Here is a 24560-nt window from a genome sequence, read left to right as displayed (position 1 = left end):
GCAAAACTGAAAGGGATTCCTGTGAGCATGAACATAACCACAACCATCAAACTGATTTGGCAAAAGGATAAGGAAAAGAAATAAGGCAGAATAGTTCAAAAAGAGGGAGACAAAACTATGTGTGACGGTGTTCTTAACAATATACAAATCTCGACCAAAGAAGCAAATACATTAATAAGAATTAGGGAAGGTGGCAGGTTAGAAAACAAACATCCAAATTTAGGTTTCCTGCATACTAGCAATAATGAATTTTCAAATGACATGGAAAAATCCTACTCCCTTTATAACATCAGCCAATATTATGGAGTAATTATAAATAAATAATAAATGGGCAAGTATGTGTACTACATTTCAAAATCAACCTGTTTAAAATTTCAAAACTTTATCCCATTCTGGTGGCCATGGAAAGAGAACCTGCTTGGCTCCAATACTGCCCACCAAGTAAAGATCACGCCCTCCCCGGGATGCTCCCAGTCAATGAGCGAGAGTGACTGGGTACCAGCACATGGCTATTTCTACCAGAGGTGGAAATCCTCCACTGCAAATACTTTGGCCTAGGCTCCCCAGCAGCTGGGTGAGATTTTCTTGGCTCCACGGCAGTGTGAGGCTATTTTTACTCATTTCCTCCACCGACCCATTCTTCTTGGTGGGGTGGAATTGTCCTTTCCCTCTCCCCTCTTTTTCTCAATCAGACATTTGAGGTTTATTCCTTTCCTTCTTTATGGATGTCAGATTTCATCCCTGGCTGACAGTGTTTCTGCCGTTTCCTGTGCTCTTTCCTATGTTTTTCTCAGGCTCCCCTGCCACCCACCCCACAACCTAAAAAAGACGCTAGAGAAAATTATCTCTCAATATGTTGGGTTTACTCAGGAATAGGAAATAAGGATGATAATCTGGAATGCATGGAATGGCACACCATCAGGGAAGGGTAAAAGGAAGCTTGCAATAGCAAAAAGGAATTTAAATAAGATGCTTAGAAACAAATTTATTGGTTCTATAGATTCAAAGCCAGGGCTGCTGTCAGTTCATTGGTGGAGTTCCCATTACTAGGCCGGTGTTCTGAGAGAATCCTACATGAATTACTGCGGTCTTAAAGAATGTCTGGTAATAAACCTTATCAAAGCAGGGGATGCATGTAGGTTAAAGGGTTTCTTATGGGGCTTTTAGAAAGTCCTTAATGAATGTTTTTTATCTCAGGCATGTAAGCTGGCACTTCCTCTCCTTCATACCTTCCCAGCCTTATTTTGTCTGGGTCTGACAAAAGTGATTTCATCTTGGTATCTGCAACTTTCACACCTCACAACACATCTCTTACACGTCTCATTCTGTTTTCACTTTGGCTTCCCGAAGAACTTGAATTGAAACCCACTAACAATGCTATTTCAGAAGCCCCCTTCCAGCTTAATTTTTTTTTTTTTCTATTTAGCTCTGTCTACTATTTAACATTCTCCGTTGTACTTAGTTATCTTGTTCATTGTCTTTATCTCTATCTCACTAAAATATAAGCTCCATGAGGGCAAGGAATTCTATTTGCTCTTTATGTCCAGTACCTAAAATAGTTCTTGGCTCATATTAAGTGCTCAGTAAACGTTTGTTGAATGAACTAATGAAGGAAATGTCATTAAATAAGACTTGAATAACATTCCTGAAAAAAATGAAAATCCCAGTAGAATTTTTAAAAGCTTAAATTGAAAAATAAATATTTAAAAATAGGCAAGAAAATGTCAAAAAGAATAGCAAGATATGATATGAGCTACTGAAAACTCTAAAGATGCAATAATTAAAGCAGCCTGGTGATGATTTGGGCATGGATGGACTGGTCAGTAAGGCAGAATTAAAGGCCACTGTCATGTATTTTTGAAAGCTCAAGGCATGAATAAGCATAGCATTTAAGAAAATTATTATTCGATAATAATTAGGAAATAAACGATTTTAGGAAATCAATGAGAAAATAATGAAAAGACAATTCACAAGAGAATAAATACAAATAGCTTATCCAACTATGAAAAAATTTGACTCATGGAATTACAATAAAAAATATAAAGCACCATTTTTACCTTTAAATTTGGCAGAAGTAGGGTAGGTAGATAGAATATTTATATCGAACAGAGAAATCATGTATTCTTTATGCCATTAATGATGCGGTCAACAATCTTTTTGTAGGATGACTTAATGCTATACATAAGAAAATTGATGGTTTTGTGTATCTTTTGAACAAGAACTTTCCAATTTATGATTGCATCTTAAGAAAATAAATATATGAGCAAAAATTTAACTAAGATATATTTCTTACCATATTGTTTATAAAAACTTATAAAATGAAAAAAATTTAAATATGCAACACTAAAAATTTGGCTGAATAAATTACACCACATGCACATTATGATGTGTAATTTAGTCATTTGAGTGATTTTGAAGAATATTTAATGTCGGAATGATGCCAAAGATTTTACTGGTCAGAATAAACCAGATAAATAGAGACAGGCATAATCTGGTTTGAGAAGAATTCAGAAATTCTCAGAACCTTACATAATGGCTCATATAGTGACTCTTAAGTGCAGCTTTCCTCCCTCCACATGTTGATTTAGCATTTCAAGATATCACCTTCTTATGGGAAAATCCCTTATATTTCCATCTCTATGTCACAGCAGGAAGAGGGCAGATCAGATAGTCCCTACCAGGTATTAAAATCCCTCTACTTCAAAATGACATATGTCACTTCAACTTAAATTCTTTTTGACAAAGTAAATGGCCACATTGCACCTCAAAGGACAGGGAAGTAAGTCATTTTGTGGGCGTGCAAGGAGAAAAGAACAAGATATTGATGAATAGCAGTATTCTTATAGTTAACATGTATTGTTAAGAGCTTAAAATGACAAGACAGCTTGTAAACATTGTATGTATATATGTGTTTCTGTGTGCATCTCTGTGTGTATCTGTTTAGATAGATGTATAGCTAAGATAGATATGGAAAGATACATATGTGCATTTAGAGTCAACAGAATCTCTCTCGGTAGCAGGGCAATAGATGATTTTTATTTTCTCCTTCTTATCTGTATTTTTTTTTTCTTGGTATTTTTTAAATTGTACTTTAGGTTCTGGGATGCATATATTTTCTAAGTTTTTTTTTTTTTGCAATAAGCATATGTTATAGTAAGAAATCAAGTTATAACATTAAGAAAAAATGTGTGTAATATGTTTATAACTGTTTGAAATTCAAATTTTATGAGTCTTTTTTTTTTTTTTTTTTTGAGACAGTCTTGCTCTGTCACCAGGCACCAGGCTGGAGTGCAGTGGCACAATCTTGGCTCACTTCAACTTCTGCCTTCCGGGTTCAAACAATTCTCCTGCCTCAGCCTCCCAAGTAGCTGGGACTACAGGCGCGTGCCACCACACCCAGCTAATTTTTGTGTTTTTAGTAGAGACAGGGTTTCACCATGTTTGCCAGTATGGTCTTGATCTCCTGACCTCATGATCCGCCCGCCTCAGCCTCCCAACGCGCTGGGATTACAGGCGCGAGCCACTGCGCCCTGCTTTTATGAGTCTTTTAAGAAAGTAAAGTTCTTTAAATTTTACCCTTTGCCATTTTTTATTATTTCTGTCTCTTCTGTCCACTACTTTGCTCAGATCCCTAAGCAGAATAAATTGTTGTTAAACTTCTGTTTGAGATGATTGTCGTTAATTTCCATCCCATTTCAGTAAGATGGTGCTCAACTCCTGTGACAGAATTATGATTAAAATAGCATTACTCCTTTTAAGGAGTATACAATGAAAGGACAGTTTGAGTTAAGTGTATTCTGATGGCATGCAAGCAATTGTCACTAAAGAGATTTAAGATATGACCTTTTATTCTCGGCCACAAGTGTTCTTAAAGAAAAAGAAGAAAAAAAAAACCTTGTGCATTTTGAATATCACAACACTTGACCCCATTTGGCTTAGCAAAAAACTCTGAAGGTTGAATTTTAACCCTGTTTTCTATTTCATTATTGCCCCTTAGAATTCAAGTGTCTGTATTGGTGAAGGCAAAAGTCCTGCTTAACTGAGGCCTCCATAGCCTGTGACTCCATCTGAGCAGTGCCCCTTCAGAAGCTGCTTAAACATTTCCCAAAGCTTACAGAATTGTACTGCACTCTGTAAGCATGGTGTCTATTATATGGTATTGAGATTAATGAGATGAATCTGCCTTAGATGAGGGGGTCTCCAGATAGCATCCAAATCAGCCCACACGCAGGACAGCTTGTGTGATAAAGCAGTCTTTAGAGAGATGAACTTGGACTTCCACAAGTTCTGATGAGATCCTCACTCTCTTTCAGATGTGGGGCTCCAGAAGGAGGACTTTAGGATCTAGAAGTTTGCATCCCAGTCTCTCCTGGAGAATGTTGCTAATCTGTTTGCTATGAATTCTGACTTTATTAACTTTCTTCTGAATCTTTAAAATAAACAAACCCTATTTAATTTACCTGAGAAATGTCTATGCCTGTCAGTCTTTCATTCTGAGCTGGCTATTTACATTTGTAAATGTAAATATGAAGCCCATGAAGGAATAGAAATAAATTTGAGCTCACTTAAGCAGAAAAGTAGTATCCTGAAATTTAAGGACACATGCAGAAACACCCAAAAACCTGTGTTCCAATTCTGGGAAAGATAATCAGAATGGTACATCTTGGGTTAGGGGATTTAAGACTTCCAAGTCAAATAAGTTATAGCTTCAGGACAATGTAAGGAATTAAGTTGTATTAACTGATGACTTCCCAGTGGATGATGTGAGGCAGTGCTTGGTGAAGAGTCATGTGGGTTTCTAGTAATTCACTATAAAAAGAGGTATGTTGAGAACTCTCAAGAGGCTCTCGTAGTTGGGTGTACCAGTGTCTGTTGATGTCCAATTTCTTCCCCATTCACAATGCAAGGAATATACTTCTTCAACTCCCTTGCAGAGAAGTGGTGCCATGTGACTTATTCTGGCCAATGAAGGATGAATGGAAGTGAAAGATACCACCTCTGGGCTGAGATAGTAAAAGGAGTATATGTCATTTCAGTCTTGCTTGTTCCTGCTGAATCCGACAAGGAGGAGGCAAAGAATGGCAGTGGTGTCTCTAACAGTTTGGAATTTGAGGTTACCTCATAGGGAAGGTGTATTAGTTCATTCTCACTCTGCTAATAAAGACATACATGAGACTGGGAATAAAAAGAGGTTTAATGGACTTACAGTTCCATATGGCTGAGAAGGCCTCACAATCATGTTGGAAGGCAAGAAGAAGCAAGTCACATCTTACATGGATGGCCTCAGACAAAGAGAGAGGTTGCGCAAGGAAACTCCTTTTTAAAAAACCATCGGCTCTTGTGAGATTTATTCACTATCATGAGAACAGCACAGGAAAGACCTGCTCCATGATTCAATTACCTCCCACTGGGTCCCTCCCATAACACATGGGAATTCAAGATGAGATTTGGGTGGGGACACAGCCAAACCATATCAGAATACTTGCCCTGAAGAGGTACCTTGGCCAGTAGCAGACATTACATGAGTGAGAAATGCATCTTTGCAGTAGTAACCTATTCATATTTGGAGGTTATTTGTTATTATGGCAAAAATCATTCTATCCTGACTAATTTACTCTGTGCATGGGTTGTAATCCATCTTCAAGCTGGACCCAAGTCTGGCTTTATGTCCTCTCTGATCTGGTCTCAACTTGGGCCATTGCTGAGTGCTGATCATGCTATGGCTATTTAGCACTGGGTCTTCCAAGCCATCTTATCCACCACAAGACAAGATCCTATCTTTAAGGTCCTTGAGCCAATAAACTGCTCTGAGGAAGCAGATGCCATGCCACACTCTTCAGACGGGTCCTTTCTTCCTTCCAACCTTTATTCTCTTAAGCAGTTAAGAAAACAAGCTTCAGGTTCAGACGAGCTTAGGTGCAAGTCTAGTCTCAGTCATTTCTAGCTAAGAAAATGGAAACAATGAGAAAGTTGCTTAACCCCTCTAAAACCTAGAATTCCTTACTTACAGAATGGAAACGGTAATAGCATTTATGTACAAGACTGCTGAGAAGGTAAAATGAGATAAGTGAGTAATACGCCTGGCAGGAAGTGCTGTCACATAGTACATGCTCAAGCTAGTTGTCAGTGTTCTTATCATCTCTTCCCCAGATCAAGGTCAATTTCCTATTTCCCAAGTCTTTTCCTTATATGTCACAGTTTAGCCATTATCAACCAATTCTGTCAGATGTGGGATGACCAGACAATATGCCCAAAAGTCTTCATCTAATAATCATTTTCTTGGGGTTTAGAGGGTAGGAATTTTATCTTCTCAAATGAAGGCTTACCAAAAGGACAAAGTGCCAGGGACATAGTTCCATGTTGTGGCATGTATGTCCCCAAGCAATCTTCTGTTGGCCAAAGGGTAAGCAATATCCCTCCTTCTTGGCCCCTCTTGGCTTACTGATTTGACTGCTGTGTCTGGGCCGTAAGAATGAATCCTCTCTATTTTCGGCTCCAGGTCCTTATTGGGGATTTTCCATTGGCCTTTGAACTCCAACCATCCTAAACATTTTTCAGTTCCTCCAGAGCCATGCATTGCCTACCTCCTGGTATTCATATGCTTTCTTCTCTTGGTTAGAAAAATCCTCCCTTTTACCCTGCCACCTTCACTGGCTAACGCGTATTCAAAGTTAGGTTTTCACATGGACATCACTTTTCTGGGAAGTCTTTCCTGACTCTGCAGGCCTGGGAGGCTGCTGTGAATTCCATAGCATCTCACTTCTTCCTACCACCCCCATGTTTATCCTAATTGACTATCTACTCATTTCTCATTAGAGTTTAAGCCACCTGAAGAGTTGTAGCCCAAGTGCTGCTCACATAGGACCTGGCACATCATAGATGCTCCATAAATATTTGACAGAATGAAAGAATGTCTTCTCAGAATTTTCTTATTCATCTTAAATTTTCTTATCTACTCCTTGTATCTAGAAATCATCTTTCAAAGATCCCTTCCATTCTTCATTATTCTTTGTCATCCTTGCCCCCAGTATCTCCTATCAACTCTTCCCCTCCTCAATGCCCATATGCCAGCTAGCTCAGTTCATTCTGGAGTGCTACAATAAGAGGCATGATAGTGTAGAACTTGGCTACTCAAAGAATAATCTGGGCCACAGAAGCTTTGGCATCCCCTTGGGAGCTTATTAGAAATAAGGAATATCAACCTTACTCCAGACCTATTGAATTGGATCTGTCACTTAACAAGTTCCACAGGTATTTAATTCTGAAGCACATTTAGGTTTGAGACGTGCCAATGTTTGATTTGTGCATTTTAGGGTCTAAACATCAGTTTCCTTTTATTCTAAATGAGAAAAATAACGCCTATACCACGGAGTTTAGGTAAGGATCAAATAAGGCAGTTCACATACAACACTTAGCATAATAAAGGTGGATATTACTAAAACATCCTTCCTCTTCCAGGGTCATTAGTCAGAGATCCCTGGTATACTTTTGCATATGAATGACAGTCTCCAATATGCCCTGGATAATACTTGTAGACTCTTTCTGTTTTTGAAATCCTAGACAGCCCATCTTTGAATTGTAACTTCTAGAAGGATCTCTTCTTCCAATGAACTCTGATTGGACATTACTGTTTTGGGAAATACCAGTTTTTAGTGCACATATTAACATTTTAGAAATGTCCTCATTATCAACTAAGTTATTAAATCCTATGTAATGAGGCCATGTCTTAAAGCCTTTTTGTCTCTAGCAGCTGGAAAAATATAATGCCCTAAAAGGGGAAGAGCTCAAATATGTTGATTTTGATGATGATAATGACAATTGCTTTCTCTTTATCATAACTTTCTGGGGAGGTAGAATTTGTTACTCTCATCTTCCTAACCCAATGTAGTGCTATATTCTATTTCAGCAGTGGTACCCTTTTGGCAATGAAATATTATAGAACCCCACTAGATATTAAACATCAGCTCTGGCTAAAATTGCCCAGAATGCCTCATGTTAAGTCTCTTGTCCCATACTCACATGGCTACAGGAGTCTAGGACTCGAAAGAACTGGCTTTGAGTCCTTCTCAAAACCTTAGCAAAGATCTTGGTCATGTCACTTTTAGCCTGGTGACCCTCAAACAGCTCATTCTCAAAATATACTTATTTACAAAATGGAGGTAAAAAGACAATACTGAAAAAGTGGCTTTAATACTGCGGTTTTATGTTTTAAAGGGAAATGACATCTCCACTGTTTTATACTTTTTGTCCTCAGATATTGTGAGCTATCAGAGAAATCCAGGATCTAGGTCCAAGGGTCTTCTGAGAAAAACTGACAAAGGGAATTCAGATTTTTAAGCATATTATTCTTGAGAGGAGGTATAGGCCCCCAAAGAGCTAATTTGGCCTTATATGTAATAAGGGGAGAGAAGTAGATTGGGGAAGTCTTCTCCAGAAGTGTGGCATCTGGCCTTGTTGGAGCTCAGAACATAATAACCCCAAATATGGCACCTTATTCTGCGAAGGATTTTAATCTGAAGGAAATTGAGGAAACCACAGAAGCAGGAAGGTTGCTGTATTAGTCAGGGTTCTCTAGAGGGACAGAACGAACAGGCTAGACATATATGTGCAGGGGAGTTTATTAGGAGAATTGACTCACATGATCACAAGGTGAAGTCCCACAATAGGTCGTCTGCAAACTGAGGAGCACGGAAGCCATTCTGAGTCCCAAAAACTCAAAAGTAGGGAAGCCAACAGTGCAGCCTTCAGTCTGTGTTCAAATGTTCAAGAGTCCAAAAGCTGAAGGACTTGGAGTCAGATGTTAGAAGGCAGGAAGCATCCAGTATGGGAGAAAGATGTAGGCTGGAAGACTCAGCCAATCTGGTCTTTCCACGTTTCTCTGCCTGCTTTTACCCCAGTTGCACTGGTAGCTGATTAGATGGTGCCCAGCCAGATTGAGAATGGGTCTACCTCTCCCAGTCCACCCAGTCAAATGTTCATCTCCTTTGACAACACCCTCACAGACACACCCAGGAGCAAAACTTTGCCTCCATCACTCCAATCAATTTGACACTCGATATTAACCATCACAGTTGCTCTCTGATTTTTACTCTCTTTTCTTTTCTGGAGACTCTCTCTGGTGTCCTGGCCTACACCAGCAGTGAAGGAAAGTCACATAGAGAGGCCAAGCAGAATCTGAACAAATAGGCCTTGCTAAGTTCCCCCCAGGTTATTAACACTACATTATACCTTTGTCCTCTCATCATACTTCTGCATGGCTGTTTATAAAAATCATCCAGTTTTTCCTGAGTCTTTGGGTCTTCACTTATGAAAGTTCCCTGTCATGTAAAACTTATATTAAACACATGTGTTGTGCTTTTCTTGTTGCTCTGCTTTTTGTTAGAGGGGTGTCAGCCATGAATCTTGTGATGGTTTGAGGAAGTCTATCTTTTCTGTCCTACAGCCTGTAAACCTTCCTTCTCTTCCCCTCTCCTTCCTTAATCCTCTATCACACCCTTCTTCTCTTCTCATTATGGGTTTTCTACACTCCCATTCTAAAAAGGGCCCATATTGAGTACCTTACAGGAATTATAGATGGCTAATAAACATAAGGAATGATGCTGTACTTCAATATAGTTAAGTAAAAGGCAATTATTGCTGTAAGTTGCCTTGGAAGTTGTTAAAGGTCAGATTGCCAAATAAACAAGAGCACCTTTTTGATGAGCTATCTTAACAGTATATAATTCCCTGTGTATTTCTTGATATATAAATAATTCCATTTCAGATATTTTGATATTTACAGAAATACCAAAAATAGATGTGGCCCAGCCAGCCTAGAACCACACACTGGGGCAGAATTATTGCGAGTTTCCAAGGGGAAGATGATTAAGATGACAGGGTTTTGTGAATAGTAAAGTCCTGTGTGGGAACAAGGTATCAGCAAAGATTATTTTTTGAGGGCTTGGATTTGCTTTTTGTATCCCATCTGGTTCAATATGCTTTTTCAGGCTGGACCCTGAATAATCAGCTAATGTCTCTGGCATCTCCCGGAGAGGGGTGGGAGATGGTGGATTCCTGAAAAGGGCTAGAGCTCATTGACAGTGGCCTAGAGCATTCTCCAGTTGCTTTCTTTTGCTTCCACAAAGCAGGAGAAGCATGTTCTGTCTTATTAGATTTCGGAGACATGAACACAGTACAATATTCCTGATTCAAAACTGTCAGCTAAAAAGAGGGGACTGAAATTTTGGGTTAGTAGTTTGAAAACATATTAAGTGAAAGGGAAGAAAGTAGTTGCAAGACCTAAAGACAGATTCTGTGATCAGAAAGATCTCTGTATTTCTCACCCATTATGGTTAAAAAATGGATGGATTATGCCTCCTGGTATTCTAAATGAGAAAATCATTAACACGACTGGTATGAATGGAGGCAGCTCTTTCAGCCATGTAAAGAGAAAGGGGCAGAAACAGAAGGTGGAAAGAACTACCTACATTTACATTTGGATGAAAAGTGATTTAAGACCTTGATATATACATTGGCAAAGAAAATGAACGAAAATTTACACAAGAAGAGAGTTAAATAATGAACACATTAGAAAGTGTTCCTCTTGTCTTAGGTAGCCCACACAATGGTGGGTATGAAATGGTTAAACTGTGAGCTCCTAGACTACACAAAGACAATTGGGTTATTTAATATGTTTTTCAAAAAATTGCCTCTGGTATCCACATTTTTTCCCAATTCAGGTCCATCTGAGAGTTACCTTATCTACTCTCTTCCTTTGGAGCTGGGATTGTTCTTTCCAGCAACTCTCAGTGCTTGGAAAACAGTTTGTCACTTAGAACTCTCTTTCCATTGCAAATGAACTGCAATAATAACAGCTTTCATTTGTGGGGCATATATCATGTACCAGGTTTTTCTAGGTATTCCAATTTTAATTAGCTTAATCTTTATCAACACCCTATGACATGTCTTCTCATCCTCCTTATTCTACAGATAAGTAAACTGAGGCAGTTTGCCCAAGGTTATAGTGCTGGGAAGTACCTGATCGGGGATTTAAAACCAGCCAGCCTCCTCTAGACCCCAAACTATACCTCTCCATCTTCAACCTCTTTACCCTTTTATGAAAGACTCTTTATTTTTTCTTATGTTAACTTAGCTCTCCCCAGTCTCTGCAGGATACCTATTTTGTGGAGTTACTAGGTATCCCCCCGAGCAATGATTTGGTGGTGAAGTAAAGATGAAAAATCTACGGTAAAATATGCTTCTGCTGTGCAGTATTGCTCTTTGTGCAATATTTCTCAAATGTATATAATCATGAAACCTTTATCTGACATTATCTGGTTGTTCATCTCTAACATCTGGGCAAGCTACTATTGTGCAGGTCACAACTGGGGAACGTCACTTCACCTAAATGATAGCTGGACCTGAGTGTTCTCCCAGACTCCACATCTCATGGGGACCCAAACATGGGAGAAGTTCCCCCAGCTGCTTCCCGACTATTACTCTTTCATCTTTGTGGGCATAAGATCCCTCTTCCTTTGAGGCTGATGACACTCATTTATGCCACTCTTTTCTACTTCTCATTGCCTTTAATTGTTTAACTCCTGGCTCCTTCCTCTTCCACACTGAAGCCTTTGGCAATCTTGTAGCTATTTTTGTCTCCGCCCCAGTTCATTCAGTTATCATGGGCAGCATCTATGTAGATGAGTCACCTAACAGCCAGACCTCCAAGCTCCTTTTTCTCTGTGACTCCCATGATCCTTACACTTACGCCCCTTCAACCACCTACACCCCTGGTTATTGCCAGGAATCCTACACCTAAAGAATGTAAATTTCCGTATCCCACAATGACCTAAATTTCCCTCCTTTCAGCCTTCTCACTTCCTTACAATGCTTCTGATTTTTAACCACATCGAGACTGCTATACTTTCAAAATTCCCTTTGCCACATGGCCCGCCATGCCCTTTCCAATACTTTCCTTTCTTCTTCATTCAGTCTAAATCCCATGGCATGCGACTTCAACTTTATTGGGGTATCCTCAAATTTCTCACCCACTTTTGCTAGACCTGTCCAGTTCTACTTGGTTATTCTTTCATTCCTGCTACCAAAGGTCTTTTCTTGGAAGTATGAAGGGATATTATATTTATTATTGTCTCTGTCCAACCAGTGATACTCTTGTACTTCCTATTTCAGTCTACACAATAATAGTAGTTTGTACTTCTCTTTCCCTCATTTTGCTCGCTTAATTTTTTTGCGGGCTACCGGGAAACAGCCTTCAATATTAGTTGTACCTTCAGATGAATTTAGTTCCAGAAGTTCATGTATGTAATACATTTCCTCCTGTAATCAGCTTATCACAGATTAGCATTCTCTAGCTTTCTAGCATCTTCAGTGGGCTTCGTATTTTCCATATCATTTTGCATTACTGTTGTCAATGGATCCAGCTCATCCTTTTCACAAACATCCATATTGCAGAACAATTTTTTGTTCTTCTTAACACCTTTTGTAGCAAGCCAATTTAGGCCAAATTAGATTTCCCCTGATTTAATTAAAATTCCTGCTGTTCAGGAGATATTTTGTGACGTGCAGCCAGCATGAACCAGCAGAAATCCAGTTGTGTGTGTGTGTGTGTGTGTGTGTGTGTGTGTGTGTGTATTTAAAAGGTGCTTTCATGGTTTGTACCTTTTGGGTGCTAGACTCTTGACCTAGCAAAAATCACAGTGACTTCCTAGGCTTGATATCTGTGTATAGTAGTATCTTGATAGGTTCTTTACTCCAGGATTTTTAAAAGATGATAAAAGGATTAGTTGAGCAAGGCTAATCCTTTACTGTGGAAAGAGATCCAATACAGGTGATTAGACAGAAATGCTTACAATAGCCACAAATACAATGATGCTCTTGTATCAATATCCAGGTCCTTTTCTGCAAAGAACTAAATATAACCCAGATCCAGTCAAACCAGGAAAGCATCTTTTATAAGGCCTGGATTCTCTGCCTTTTTCTCCTTCCATTTGATTTCCAGGTGTATGCCCTATACTGCCTCGTCCCACTAATTTTTTTTTCTCTGTCATTTTTTCTGGTTATTAATCACCGTTCACTGTAAAGCAATGCCTTTTTTTTTTTTTTTTTGAGACAAGGGCTTGCTCTGTTACCCAGGCTGAAGTTCAGTGGCATGATCATAACTCACTGTAACCTTGAATTCCTGAGCTCAAGTGACTCTCCTGTGTCAGCCTACTGGGTAGCTGTGACTACAGGCAAGGGCCACCATACCTGGCTTTTAAAATTTTTATTTATTTTTATTTTTTTTTTGGTAGAGATAGGGTCTTACTATGTTTCTCAGGCTGGTCTCTAACTCCCGACCTCAAGCAGTCCTCTCACCTTGGCCTCTCAAAGTGCTGGGAATACAGGCATGAGCCACTCCACTCAGCTAAGCAGTCTTCATCAATTTATTTTTTATTTTTTTATTTTTTTGCTTCATGCTGTTGCCCTCTTTCTAACCTAAGTGCCAGATCCTATCTGAGTCCATTGTCGAGTAAGGCTGAGTAGGGTGAACATTTGTTCTTATTTGTTAGGTAGGAGAGCTTATTGAGGTATGATCTTGACATGGACCTCCATATTGCTCAGAGGCAAGAAAGATACTTGCTGAGTAAGTTCCTATAGCAGGCACTGTCAGGTTCCTATCTATACATCCAGCTTGCCAGTATATGCATCTCTGTGCCTGGGACCTTTTCCATTCTTCTTCCAAGTGCACCTATGGGAGGAAGAAGCAAGCCTGAAGTACTGGGAGATTAGCAATCCCTAAGCAACCTTGAATCAATGACACTTGTATGGCTGTATACATACCCCAGGTCCCTCACTTCTTGAGTGAGATATTTGTGAAGAGTGGGTTTTGCATTATTTCCCAGAGTTTCCCCTGGGATGAAGCTCTAGCCACCCACCAGGGTAACTGGCTAAATAGCAAACCCTTTATCAACTGCTTTCTCTTCCTTGTATGATTTCCCCTGGTCCCCTACTGGGGTTCCCAGCACATTCCAAATAAATGTCTTACTCAAATTCTTGTCTCTAGTTCTGTTTCTGAGAAGACCTAAATTAAAATAAACATTACACATTGCTCCAGCAGCAGTAACTCAGGGGTATTCCATTCAACTATTTAACATACTCTATTGTGAACTATATTAGCTGAGGACTTTGAGTTTCATTTTAAGCACCTAAAAAGACACCAAAAATTTGAGTGCTCTGTAAAGTAACCTAAGACTAATTATACCTAAGGAAGGGTTATATTTCTTTAGGGATTTCAAGGCCTGCTAACTTCTGTTAAGTGGGGTTTTCAGACCGTAAAATGCAAAATTATTCTTGGGATCACCAATTGTGAGCCGAGGAAGAAAAAGGGAGCCAAAGATTGTTTCTAACAATCCTGAAATTATTAGAGGATAGTAGCAGTGTGAAATTTTGAAATCTGGTCGATTAATGCATTGTAGCTTTAAAACGATTGTATTAAATTCTGAGAAGTCTAAACGTAAATGTTTTCAGTATGATTAGAGCAGCTGCTATAGTGATCTAGAGGAATGTATTCAAATGTTTATTGCTAATAAAGAATATATGTAAACATAGGATATTCATACATTCATTCACTAATTCATTCTGTCAAGTATATTTTTAGGCTGTTGAAGTTCTCTATGGAAATTTTCAAGTCAGTCGTTGTGTTGTTCAACTCCAGAATTTCTGTTTGGTTCTTTTTTATGGTTTCTATCTCTTCGTTAAACTTCGTATTTTATTTACATATTTTTCTCCAACTTCATGTAGGTGCATATCTGCATTCTCTATAGCTCACTGAGCTTCGAGTTGATCAAATTTAATTCTTGGTTTGGTATTCTCCATTTCTTTAGGGTTAGTTACCAGTGCTTTATTTTGTTTTTTTGGTGGTGGCATGTTTCCCTGACTATTTGTAATTCTTATGGCCTTGTATTGGTATCTCTGTGTTTGAAGGAGTTGGAACCTCTTCCAATCTTTATAGACTAGTTTTGGCAGGGAAAGCTCTTCACCAGCCAGCCTATCCAGAGACTCTGGGTGGGCTGGCTGGCAGGGTGGGGTGGGCTTGCTGCTATGTTTCTTAAGGTGAGCTGGCTTAGTCCCCAAGTCCATGAGGGTGGGCATAGAGCCCGGAGACTCAGGATCAATCTGGTGATGGGTTTCACTGGAGTGGTCCTAGAGCCTTGGTCCATGGGTGCCATTTTGGCATTTGATGATTCCAAGGCTGGTCTGTGCTGGAATAGTTTTGGAGTTTGGGTCTGCAGAGGCTGATCTGGAAGCTAGACATCTGAGGGCCAGTCTGTTGTCTGGGTCCATGGGGTTGGCTTGGGGGGTCTAGATCAGTAGGGGCTGGCCTGGCAACAGGGTGGGTCTGGAGCCTGGCACTGTGGTGGCTGGCCTGGTGCTAGAGTGGGCTTGTAGTCTGGGTTGATGGGGGCCAGCCTAATGCCTGGGTCTACAGGGATTGTCATGGAGCTTCGGGCCTCAGGGGCCAGGTTGGTCCTGGGGTGGGCCTGAAGCCTGGTTCACCATGGTCAGTTTGGTGCCATGAGTCACTGGGGCAGGCCTGGTGCTGGGGTCCACAGCAAAGTTGGGTGCTCACTTTGTTCTCCTTCCCCTACTTGGAGGGCATCTCTCCATGCTGTGCTTTGTGGGCTTGGGGAAGGGAAGAGGTAAAGTGGGTAATATGAAATTGTCCCTCCTATCATCTTCAACGTTTTTCTTATTTCTGTGCTACACTTGGATGATGTAATCTCTCACCTGGATTCCTTAGCGCTTGTGAAGTTGCTTTTGTGCATGCATGGTTGTTTAAATTAATGGTTCTGCAATAGGATAAGCATTAGAAACTCCTATCCTGCCATCTTGCTGGGATCACTCTCTAGACCCATTCTACCTGATATTATTTCTCTATGTAATTGCCTATTCGTTTTATGGCTCCCACACTAGGATGTAATCTCCATGTGGGTGATTTAGGGCTTTGTCTTTTTCATTGCTCTATCTTTAGCACCTCACGTAGTGCCCGATACCATTCAGTATCCATTTGTTGAATGAATCAATGAATAAAACCCAAGTTCTTCTCAAATCCAAAGATGTAGAACAGATTGAATGGACCTGAAAATTCTGACAGAACTGTTGTAATTTCATGACTGTTCTGCCTAGGATTAAGCTAGCTTTAGACTGTTACGTTCATAAAAAGTCACTAAAAATTTCCATAATAAACCCATTTTTCACGGACACGTGTCCTTTGCTTGGTCTTGTGGGCTAGATACAATAAGCATAATTAAAGCAATACATAAAAGTGCCACTAGCCACATGGGACCGAAAATTCAACTCCCAAGGACATTCTATGGTTTCTGACCTCTGTTTTTACTAAATACACACTTTAAATAGGGGAAGGAAAGTGCACATAAATAATAACTGGATATAAGTCCACTGTCTGCTGTCCTCCATAATTCCAGGCCACAGCTTTTCTGAGGTGGCCTTTTTGCTCCATGAACCTGAAGATGATGCTCACACTGTTGTTTCTAGAGACCAGAGCTGCTTCAATGTTTCTCTTTTGTGTGGTCCACTTATAGCCAAAGAACTGTTTCATCTCCTGAATGCTGGTGTTCTCCATGGAGCTCTCACATTTCTGCACATCTTGTGAGCAGGGGTATTGCAATCCTTTTCTGAATTGTCTTTTTGAGTAAGTTTGTATAGCAAAGAGCCTTGGAAGATATAGATAATGTGTCCCTTTAGGACAAAGATTGGGCAGGTTTGTCCAATCTTTATAATAGATGGGATTTCTTAAACTCATGGCTCCTTCTCTATAATGCAATCCACTGTGCAGGTGTTATCTGGTCCTCTTCACATCTCTCTGTGGGAATTGAGGCTTAGGAAGCTGGCACAAACAATGGTGATATTTCAGCTATCGCTGTGGCTGTATTGTCCTTGTTTGTGACCCAGGAGCCTTGTATCTTCTGCCAGCTTCCATAAAACTTTGGCAGGTTAAGTTGTTAACTTGCAATGAGTGTAAAATATCAGACCTTTACAGTCTTGGCAATTGGAATTTGGTCATTTCTTGTTGATTGGGCAGGATACATATGATAAAAATATAAAGCCTGGTGATATCTATGAGGAAATGTCTCAAAACTACATCTCATGAGGAGCAGTTGAAGGAACCCAAAGAATTTATCCTAAACAACAACAGCTCAAGAGAGAACATGAGTACAGCCTTCTTGCCTTTGAAGAGTGACATGAAAGAAAAGAATGCTCTTTGGGCTGCTACGGAGGCCAAAGTCCAAGCCAATATGTGGAAGACATATGGAAGCAGATTTCAGCCAACTGGCAAGGAGCTATACACCTCACCTGCAAAGAGCTGCAACTAATGCACAGAAACGGACTGGATCTTATAATAAGATAGAAATTGTTTTGTTCAAACTTTAATTAGAGAACAAAATGTGTTCCCTGGATGGGTCTTGTGCTCAAGGATATGGAAGGTGCTAAACCACATCTCTGCAATCATTTATAGAGAGCCCACTCTTCCACTAGATGAGAGATTATTTCAGATAATATCTTAGGCTTTTTTAGAACAATCTCAGATTCTAGACATTTTTGGTTATCATCTTGCTGATAAGTCCCTTCTAAACCATAGGTTCCGGGAGGTTAGAATGCAGATTTTGGTGTAAACTTGCCTGAAACTCTAAGCTACTATCTATACTCCTTTCCATAGCATTCAGCTGACTTCTCATAAAAGCAGAATTCTAGTCTAGAGAACACCCAGAACCATACATGAGAAGCTTTAGGAAGATGCCAAGTTATACTGACTACTTCACACAGTTACTCAGCATCTACTTTGTACTAGACCCTGTGCTGAGTAAGGAGAATTTGGGAAAAAGTGACATCAAGTTGGGAACACAGATAAGCAATTCCACACATAAAGCACATCTTTCTTAGTGCTGGTACAGATGTATACCCAGAGTTCTGTAGGAGCAAAGATGGGAACCACACGTAGAGTAGGCATAGAAAGAGAGTGAGGTGACACTTCCCAGAGGAACTGAGCAATTTTAGAAGTTTAGGTGAGGGTGTAACAGAGATGGGAAACAACCTGGTGTCCAAGGAACTGTGAATAGTATAATCTGTCTTAAGCAAAGGTTGCATATGGAAGAATGAAAGGGCTGGGAATTTAAGCAACAGCCATATCATAAAAGCTCTTGTGAGACAGAAATTAGTAGAATTTCCTTTTGCAAAGATGACTTCAGCTGCATAAGCAGGGTAGACTGGAGAGAGAATGACTTAGGAGCAGGAGATCAGTCAGGAAGTGGATGCAGTAATCCAGGATGTTGAAGGTTGAACAAGTGGGATGAGTGTATACTCTGAATTATGGGCAGAAAAGTATGCTGGATTTGACTTAGAAACTCTTGATGTGCCAAGACTAATTTCAGAGCTCTGAATCTTGGACATTGTAGCCTGTGTAGGCAAAGGACTCATGACCAAATGTGCAAGGGCTGATCCCATTGATGCACCAGGGATATCTTGGCACCAGGTCAGCTGGGCTTGGAGGACATGGGCCATCCCTCCTATCTTTATTGGTCTGGGCTTTTCCAGTTCTTCTGAAAGGCATTATGGGTGCTGGGTGCATCCTCCAGTGTCTATGGCAATCCTTTAAAGATAGGTGCTGAAATATTTCTGAAAGGGAAAGGGCTTGGTTGCTAAGAAACCAATGGCCGCTATTAACCACACCTACCAGGCATCTCTAGATGAAGTCTTTTATCTTTAGAAAGGAATTTCTATTCCTCCCTTCAACTCCCACTGCCTACGTACTTAATTTCCTTTTGGGATGCAACAGCCATCTGGCCTGCTAACAAAGGGTTTCTAATTGATTATGCAAAGTGTTCATGGTTAAAACTTGGCTAGATGTGAGTCTTTCTTTTCTTCACCCCTCCTTTGAAAGCAGAAGAAAACTGGGCAGGTTTTTTTCTCTCTTTCTTCAGGGCTAAGAACAAATAACACAGTGACAATACCTTTTAGAGTTCTCACATCCATTTCTTTCTTCTAATTGATTTTTATTGATGAATATCCCCAACCTCAGACAAAGAGCTGGCTAGACAGAGGCAGATCAGAGGAGGAAATTTCCCCCCAGTAGGTCATACTCAGACTGGGGAGAGATGATGACAGGAGGAAGTATGAGCAGTGGGGGTCAGGATGTGCTACCCTCTTAAAGCGGTGGCCCAGAGCCTGGCACAACAGCCCTGTGCACAGTTCTTAGAGCATGCTCAAAATGGATTCATAGCAGAAAACGAATCTGTTGAATCAGAATTCTCAATGCCCAGTCTTCCTCTGTACCCACCATAGGTTCCTAACAAAATGAACAAATAGTCAAAGCAATTTAATCCCAGCCCAGTGACATGAATCCAGGAGAATCAAAAAGAAGCGTAGGAGCATAGCTGGGTGCAGGGAGGACCTTGGGGAGGTCCCTAATAGAGCTCTCACCCCAGGCATGGTAACCAGGAAGTCAACTACATGTTGAAAATTGTTATAGGCTGAATTGTAACCTCCTCCCTCACATTCATATGTTGAGGCTCCCCAACTCTCAGTGCCTCAGAATGTGACTATTTTTGGAGAGAAGGTATTTAAAGAGATGACTAGGTTAAGATGAGGCTGTTAGGGTGGGATCCTTAATAAAATAAGACTCCAGGATATGAGCCCAGAGGAAAGGCCATCTGAGGACATGGCAAGAAGTCACTCATCTACAAGCCAAGAACAGAGGCTGCAGGAGAAACCAACTTGCTGGCCTCGTGATCTTGAACTTCCAGGCTCCAGAAGTGTTAGCCAATACATTTCTGTTCTTTCAGCCAGCCAGTCTGTGGTATTTTGTTATGGCAGCCCTAGCAACTTATTTAAGAATATTTACACAGACCATCCAAACCTGGAGAGAAGCAAACTTAATCTTATCTTTTTCTGCTTATAATTGAAACAGTGAGAAATGCAGCAAGGGAGAGTCTAATGACACACGGAAGGCAAAGAGGTCCCAAAGAGCAATGTGCTCTGATGCAGTGAGGGCTCCGAGGCTCCATGCTAAATCAAAGCAATGAAGCCAGAGGCATTCCTCTCCCTGCAGGAATAGCTTAATTCTCTCAGCCCTCCAAGTGTCACTTAACACAGTGTCAGAAAAGAGAGTAGCCACCAGGAATCCCAAGGGTGTCACATCTAGTAGAAGCTTGCACTTTGGTCAACTGAGCATCCCTGACCATCTCCTCCAAGCATCCAACCTGTAAAGACACACCAAAAGGAACACACAGTAGCTATCCTCAAAGATGCAGTTTGAGGAAGAAACGAATAGTCTTAAAAGTCACATCGGAACAAAGAGAAGTACTGTTAAGGACTAGTGAGTAAAAGCAAGATGAAAAAAAAGAAAAGAATAAAAAAAACAGTATGTCAACTATAGAAATAAACTATAAGAAAAAGTAAAGGAAAAGAAACATTTATCCAAAATATAGACAGAGAATCCAGTCTAGAAGAAAACATAACCCAAGGAACCAAAGGCAATTCCCCACGTGTTTCTAGTTATTACGCAACTGGGTAAGAGTGTGAATTCAATAAAAACAAATGCTCAGAGAGGAGCTACTAAAGCAATAGAACATGATGCAGAGGGACACTGAAGCCCTAAGGAAGAAAAATGGTAGAATAACATGCCGTCAATACTAAAAAATAAAATTAAAAAAGTAAAAAAGGGAACAGACATCGCTGAAAATTTAATTACTGAAAATATGAAAAGGCTTGAAAAGAGCACCAATGAAGATGAATCACCAAGAGCAAGAAAAGTAACTGGATAGATGCTGATAGGACAGAAAAAAAGGGGAAGTCTAACATTTAGTTCATTTAGCAAATATTATAGAGTACGTACGTGTGACATCAATGAGTTTACACTCAACAAGCGTAAACAGGCCAGCATGTCACATGGTGATAAGTGCCAACGAGAAACATGAAGCAAAGAAAAGTTGGAGAGGACAAGGGTGGGGCTGTGGCTATTTTATGCAGGATGTTCAGAGAAGGCCTCATGGAGCAAATCTAGAGATGAGACCTGAATGAAGTGAGGGAGCCAGTCTGAAGGTATTTAGGGAAAGTGAGTTACAGGAAAAAGGAACACAAATGTAAAGGCCTGGATGAGAACATGCCTGATACATTTGGGAGCTTCATGGGGGCCATTGGGAAGGGAACAGAGAAAGAGGAAGGTGCTAGGAAATGAGGTCAGAGAAGTGGAAGGAACCACATGTGCATTGCCTTGTAGGCCATGGTGGGGATTGGGTATGAATTCCATAGAATGCTTTAAAAGGACAGGGAAAAGGAAAAGAACAGTGTCACTGTGGATGAATTGTTGAGATGAGGCTATATGAAGTGAAGGAATGTGCATAGAGACCAGTTTGGAGATTTTGCAGTAAATGAAGTGACAGATGATGGTGGGATAGAGTGGGGCAAACGGGAGGTAGGTGAGAAGGAGTTAAATTCTGGATCTATTGAAGGGAGAGATCATAGGATTTGTAGGATCAGATATGGACTCTGAAAGAAGGGGAGGAACCAAGGGTAACTGCAAAGGTTTTGGCCTTAGAATTTGGAAGGATAAGTCCCCATTTATGAGACTGGGGAGATTGTGGTAGTAGCAGGTTTGCGATGGGAACAGAAATCTGGATTTGGGTGTGTTAAATTTGTACTTAATTCAAGTAAAGATATGAGAGTTGATTAGATGTACAATTTTAGAATTTTGAAAAAAGCTCTGGATCAAAGATACAAATTTGTGAGTTAGTGTATAATTGAAGTCTTTGAAGTAGAGAACCCAACAAATAGAACAGAAAAATTATTCAAAGATATAATGAAATAAAAAATAATGACTCTGCAGATTAACAGAACTAGCTCTGCTTCAAAACAGTTCGATGGAGAGCCCCTAAGCAAAGAGAGCACACGGTGTGGAGACGTAGCCTGGTTTAGTTGCTGAACTTCCAGGAAAAATAATGAGCTCTTCAGGCATCCCGGAAGAATAAGTCACAGAAGCAGGAGACAAGAAGACTGACCACAGTGTTATTCAATAGTCGAAGGTAACAGACTAATGTCTACATTTTTTGGAGGAAATTGTGATTCAGTAATGCCAGTTATAACCAAGATGTTCTTCAAGAATAGGAAAACAGGCAGATATCCTTAAATAACTCATATAACTCAGGAAATATTGCACCCTTGAGCTCTTACTGGGAAAAAATTACTTAAAAATGAAATCAGTTCACCTAAGAGATGAATCAAAGCATAGCACCGAGGAATGGAGGATGTGGTAACAGTGAGCATTGAATCTGTTTAAATATAGACCTAATCCTAAAAAATTGTGAGAATTATTGCTACAAAGCAGAACGCAAATACTGCAGTCCTGACAGTGTAAAAGAAAATCAGGAGGTGGTGGGAGGTTTGGTGGGAGAAGGCGTGAGAGTGCTAATGGCTTCATCGCTCACAGTAGTCAGTCAATGCTGTGTAAAATTGAAACTTATTAGTTTAAAAACATCTAATGTCTTTAATGATCATCATCATAATTTTATTAGTATGTTTAAGTATCTATTATAGTAAAGAAACAATTTACGATTAGCAATTCCTTCCATTTCATTTTAATTTTTTATTGTTTTGGTAAATTCAAATAAAATTAAACACTCAATAAAAACTGCTTATAGCATGATTCTATTTTTAGAAAAGTATCCATCAATCTATTATTTATCTGTATTTATATATAGAAAAACATGTGGAGCAATATTTATCTAGAATATTGATGGTTAGTTTTGGGTGAGATCATTTGAAGTGATTTTTAATTCGTTGGGGTTTTTGGGTGTATGCTTTTCTGCATTGCTTGAGTTCACAATAACTGTACATTTTATTTACAAAAATAATATTTTATATTTATAGATTTTTAAAAGTAACTGTGAGAGATTTCCTGTAGGTAGCTCCTAGAAGGAGTAAGAAAAAGCATTATTGTAGAGTTGGTCTGTGAGGAAGACTTCTTGGAAGAGGGGCCTTAAAGACAGCATTTCCCATTGGAAAATACCTAGATGGGCCTAAGGAAATGAAAACTGTATGAAGCTGTAGAATTGCATAGGGAAGACCTGGGCAAAGATGTTTTTATTCAAGAAGTAAAGAAAGTCTCCTTATGTTTATCACCATTATATGCCACAATATAAGTAATTGTCTCTTGCAAGATAAAGGCTTTTATCCCCATATGTAGTAAACGGTTAATTTAGCAGATTTGGTGGATTCAAACCCTGCACATTCTGACTGGCCCTTGACTGACTCCTGAGAGGTAACCTCTGCACCGTTGGAATATACTGCCTAGTAAGAGTGTATTTGTATGAGTGAAGCTTTAGCCCCGTACCAGATAGTTTAGGTCGCTTATGCTAATGATGTGATTTAAAGTGAACACTGGTTTTTGTTCACCTTAGACTTAGCTTGCATCAGTTTGACCTCTGGGGGTGCTGAAGACTGAGTAGTTAAGGTCAGTTACGTAGGCACTCCGTGCTGACATGATTGACCCCAAATAAAAGCCCTGGACACTGAGGCATGGCTGAGCTTCTGCAGTTTTGGCAATGCTTTGTGTGTGTTGTCACACATCATTTCTGGGAGAACTAAGTGCTGTCTGTATGATTCCATTGGGAGAGGACAATAGGAACCTTTTACTTGTCTCTTCAGGACTCTTCCCTATGCACCTTCTCCTTTGGTGATTTTCATCTGTATCCTTTCAGTGTAAGGAACTATAAGTATGAGTATAAAAGTTTTTTCTGAATTTTCTGAGTCCTTCTAGTGAATCATTAAACCTTAAAGTGGTCTTAAAGACCTCCCACAGAACTTGCTTTACATAAGAACTAAAGCTCAGAGGATTTATGTGACTAGCTTATGATCACACAACCAGTAAACAGAAGAACCAGGATTGAAACCTAAGTCTTCCTGGCTATACAGCCTCACTTTTATCTCTGCAACAGAGGTTTTCAATCTATTTTTTTCTTTTTAGCAGCATAATGCTTTGGGGTACATATACAAGAAAATGTAACACGATTCCCAATACACAAATCAAGAATAGAACAATACCGTATTCTTGTTGAAGTGTGGGTGGATGGTGGCCACATGTCATTTGGCCCACCTCCTATCCCTGAAATGGAACGCATTAACTTCATTAGAATCCCCTGGAAAAACGGATGTTGGGAAATGCACCCTGGATTGTGTCATTTAAAAACACTAGAGTGAAACTGTTTTCTCAGGACCAGTCCTCGCACTCCAAGATGCTGTTTTGTGGAAGCTAAATGGAGCCTGGGCTATTTGGAGTCTGTAATTCCAAACTGGTCTATTGATACATCCAAAAGTGACTTAACAGCCTCTGAAGCTTCATCATGCCAAGCTAGATTTTTGGAAACAAGGCTGGGAACCCACTCCAGGCCCATTTGCTACCTGTAGACCATCCTCCCTCATCAGCCTTTTCTGTCTCACCCCTCATGGCCATCTTGGGCTTCATGTGATCCTGGAAGTTGCTCCTGACCCCTCAAGTCATAGCTCAGTGA

This window comes from Sapajus apella, unplaced genomic scaffold, assembly GCF_009761245.1.
Source record: "Sapajus apella isolate SASKATOON/1434 unplaced genomic scaffold, GSC_monkey_1.0 scaffold5, whole genome shotgun sequence".
Classification (NCBI taxonomy): Eukaryota; Metazoa; Chordata; class Mammalia; order Primates; family Cebidae; genus Sapajus; species Sapajus apella.
This window is presented reverse-complemented; position numbering follows the sequence as displayed.